Source organism: Chrysochloris asiatica, unplaced genomic scaffold (genome assembly GCF_000296735.1).
Source record: "Chrysochloris asiatica unplaced genomic scaffold, ChrAsi1.0 scaffold00042, whole genome shotgun sequence".
NCBI lineage: Eukaryota > Metazoa > Chordata > Mammalia > Afrosoricida > Chrysochloridae > Chrysochloris > Chrysochloris asiatica.
Genome location: NW_006408560.1, coordinates 9,580,545 through 9,585,236, shown reverse-complemented (window position 1 = coordinate 9,585,236; position 4,692 = coordinate 9,580,545). Strand labels below are relative to the sequence as shown.

General features: G+C 40.2%; 1 pseudogene; it reads left to right on the top strand.

The window, feature by feature from the left end:
• Positions 1–939: 939 nt before the first annotated feature.
• LOC102836310 lies at positions 940–1,686 on the top strand (annotated as a pseudogene).
• The last annotated feature ends 3,006 nt before the right edge of the window (positions 1,687–4,692 follow it).

The following is a 4,692-nucleotide window of genomic DNA, read 5'->3' as shown; positions in this document are numbered from 1 at the left end:
CAGAGAATACCAGAAAGATGTTTACCTGTGCTTTATTGACTATGCAAAGGTTTTCGATTGTGTGGATCATGGCAAGCTATATAGACAACATTGCAATGAATGACTATTCTGGAACACTTAATTGTGCTCATGAGGAACCTGTACATAGATCAAATGGCAACTGTTTAAACAGAACAAGGGAACACTGAATAGTTTAAAATTAGAAAAGGTGTGTGCCATGGTTGTAGTCCTTCATCATACTTATTCAATCCATATGCTGAGCAAGTATTCCAAGAAACTGAACTATATGAAGAAAAATGTGGCATCATGATTGGAGGAAGACTCATTAACAACCTGCCGTATGCAGATGATGCAACCTTGTTTGCTGAAAGTGAAGAGGACTCAAAATACTTACTGATGAAAATCAAACACCACAGCCTCCAGTGTGGGTTGCACCTCAATGTAAAGGAAACAAAACTCCTTACTACTGGATCAATAAATAACATCAAGATAAATGGAGAAAAGATTGAAGATGTCAAAGACTTCATTTACTTGGATCAACCATCAACACTCATGGAAGCAGCAGTCACAAAACAAAACAACATATCGCATTAGGCTTCACAAGACCTCTTTAAAGTACTAAAGAGCAAAGATGTCAGTTTGAGGACTACGGTGAACCTGACTCAAGCCATGGTATTTTCAATAACCTCATATGCTTGTGAAAGTTGAACCCTAAATAAGGAAGACCATAGAAGAATTGACACATTTGAGTTCTGAGGTTAGAGGAGAATATTTAAAGTACCTTGGACTGTGTTGCACAGTAGTGCTAGCCGCTTCCACCTTCCTTTCGCTGACCCGGCAGTCAACCCTCGTGCTGAGACACAATGAATCGCCTATTGGTGAGCCAAGTAGGAGCTGGAAATGGTCATCACTTGGCAAAGATTCACCACTGGGGGAAAAATGGTTGAAGCCAACTGCCCTGGAAAACTCTTCATTGGAGGGCTCAGTACAGAAACATATAAGAAAGCCCTGGAAACAGTATTTGGCAAATATGGACGAACTGTCGAAGTGCTCTTGATGAAAAACCGTAAAACCGATAAATCAAGAGGTTTTACTATCACCTCTGAAAGTCCAGCAGATGCCAAAGATGCAGGAGGACGAAGTGGTAGTCCTCCTCCTAAAAGATCAGCCCTTTCAGGACCAGTTCACAGTATCAGTGGAATGGGAGGCAGAGCCCTTGTATCATGTGGAAGAGATAGTTATGGAGGATCACCAAGAAAGGAACACCTGCCTTCTTGTAGGTGTCACCACAAGATGATAGATATTCTACTAAAGACAGCAGGATTATCAAAGTTTTCATGATACAAAAGATTATGCCCCACCACCACAACTAAAAGATTATACATATCATGATTTGGCCATTCCAGTTCACATGATGACTACCCATTCAGAAGCTACAGTGACAGAGATGGTTATGATAGTGATTGTGACTATCATGTGCAGGCTCCTACAGAGATTTCTATGAGAGCTATGACCCTGGAGGCAACTCACATAGTGCTCCACCTACATGAGGGACCGCCATCTTATGATGGAAGCAGTCGCTATGATAATTACAGCAGCTCACAAGATGGATACGGAGGAAGTCAAGACAGTTACTCAAGCAGCCAAAATGTTCTCTACTCAAGTGGTAGTGATCGGGTTGGCTGACAAGAAAGAGGGCTTCCTTATTCTGTGGAAAGGGGGTACTCTCCTCCACAAGATTCCTCCAGCAGTTCAAGCCGTGGAGCACCAAGAGGTGGTAGCCATGGAGGAAGCCCATCTGATAGAGCAGGGGGCAGAAGCAGATACTAAAAACAAATAAAACTTTGGACCAAAATTCCTGTTCAAAGAAACAAACAAAAAAATGGAACCTATTCAAACAAACAAAAATTTCTGTTATGCACTCCTCCATAATTTTTATGTCCTTGTGAGGAAAAAGTAAAACCCATTTGATTTTAAGACATTGCTTCCAATAAGCAAATGTTAAATGTGTAAAACTTGACTTTGGTACTAGTATAATAATTCTCTTAAGTGTCCCTGAAGGTCACTTTCAATTCGATTCTTCAAAGTAAAACAAACAGCAATACTAAGATCTTCCACAAACATCTAGTCATCTAAAATGGAGAGATGAACCATTCTGCTAATATAAACAAGCTAGATACTAAAGGGGTAGTTGCATTTGCTACTGTTAAGATTTCAGGGTGTCTTCAAACTGAAATCTCAGTGTCTCCATGTGCAAAACCTGAGATAGATGCTTAAGTAAGGAAAGTGCTATTCACCCAGCAAATCCAAAACAAAAGGATAATGCTGGCCATTTATGGCCTTTCTGATATTTCCTTGGGATTCTGCAAGAGCCTCTTCTTTTCCCCTCCCTCCATTAAGACCATTTAAGTGTGTGTTAATCTACTGTTGTTGTTCAGTGTCGTCGAGTCGATTCCGACCCATAGTGACCCATAGTATAGGGTTTCCAAAGAGCAGCTGGTGAGCTTGAACCACCGACCTTGCAGTTCAAACGACTTTGCAGTCTGACACATTAACCCACAGTGCTACACCAGGACTCACTCCTATACAATATTAAATATTAACTTTGTCCAAAACCAAGCATGAAGCTGTAAAAAATACAAAAAACCATGGACTGCCAAAAGAACAAACCAACCTGTGTTGGAAAAAGAACAGCCAGAACGTTCCTTGGAAGCCAGGATTACCAAACTTTATCTCTCATACTTTGTACACAATATCAGGAGGGAGCAATTCTTAGAGATGGATATCATGCTTGGTAAAGTGGAGAGTCAGAGAAAAAGAGGAAGACTCCCAACAAGATGGATTGGCACAGTGGCAGCAGCAATAGGCTTAAATAAAGCAATGACTGTGAAATTGGCACAGGACCAGACAGTGTTTCATTCTGTTGTGGACAGGGTAACTATGAGTCAGTACTGACTCATGACACCTAACAACAACAACAAATAACGTCTCCCACCCAGTTAATATGTACATAGAAAAGTGGGTGGCCCACAGTAAACCACCCAGTAAATGCTAATGGATATGCACATTACTATTCATTATTACAACTGTGGTTGCTATTGATACTGATTTTGTTGTAAGTCCTCAATAAATGATAGATGATATTGTTACAAACCAGTAGAGAAAGGAAAGATTTTTCAAGAACTGGTACTAAGAGGAAGAAAAAGTAGGCAGAGAGAAGAAGCTGTTACAAAGAAGGAAATTACAGCATGTACCAGAAATATCTATCAGCTTGAAAAATGCCAATCATGTTCTTCCCTTGGTTGGTTTTGTTAAGTGCCATCGAGTCAGTTCTAACTCACAGTGACCCTGTACAGGGTTTCCAAGGAGTGGTGGCTGAGTTTGAACCACCAACCTGTGGTTCAAACAGACCTTTGGGTCCAGTGTTTTATCCCACAGCTCCTCATCTGTACTTCCTTTAGGTTTCTTTATGTCATCATCATACACTTTACCTTGTCTTCTCAAGCTGCTCTTTGAAATTCTAGGTCCGTTTTGTTTTGTTTTTTAATTTTTATTGTGATTTGAGTTAACATCTACAGAGCAAATCTATTTTCTATTCAGCAACTCCTACACAGTTTGTTTCATGACATTGATTGCAATCGCCACAATGTAACACCATTTATTCCACTTCTTCCCTATATATAAGGGATAGTAAAGAAATATACAGGAAATACATGTATCCTTCTTTCCTATCCCTTCCTGCCTTCTGAACTTTGTTTCTGGGCAAATGCTGCCCTCTTGATCTCATATGGTTGATTGTTCTAAGGAGTGTGGGGCTTGTGGTGTTACTTTCCCTTCTCTGTCTGTGAAGTCTAGGAATATTGTAGCCAGACTTGTCATGGCCATGTGCCTCTGAATAACTACTGACTAAGATCTTCAACATTTGTAATGCTCTGTCTATTGTTTAGCTAAAGCTGAGTAACTGCAGTGGTGAATTCAGTTCCAGGACTGAAGGGTGAATAAGGGCCTTAGGTTACAAATCGGGCTGCTAACCTCAGGGTCACCAGTTAGAAATGGGAGAAAGATAAGGCTTTCTACTCCCATAAAGATTTACAGCCTCGGAAACCCTATGCAGGGTCACTATGAGTTGGAACCGACTCCACAGCACATAACCACCACCACCACCAGTCTCTATTAGACCAGTGAACCTGGTCTTTTTGATGACTATGAGGTTTATTTCACATTTTTTCTCTTACTCTATCCATGATCTTCTACCATCTTCCCCACAGAACACTGGTATGGTAGCCATCTAGTTCTTCTAATCTCAGGGTCATGAAGGCTGAGGTTCACATAATTCATTAGTCCATTGGACTAATTTCTTCCTGTGTCTTTTATTTTCTTCATTCTTCTTTGCTCTAGACAAATAGTTAGATGACTGCTCACAAGCTTTTAAGCCCCATCACTGTGCTCCAAAGTAGGATGTAGAATATTTTCTTTGTGGATTAATTACATTGTGCCAATTGACCTTGATGTCCTCCACGACTATGATTCTGAGCTCCCAGCCTCAGCAACTCATTCCCTCAAGGTGTTTGGTTATGGCTAATAAATTTTCATAACTTTGCCTCTGTATGCACTACTTGGATATATTTGCAGCACATATAAATAATATGTAGACATATCCTCTGTCAAACCTATATATATATATATATATAT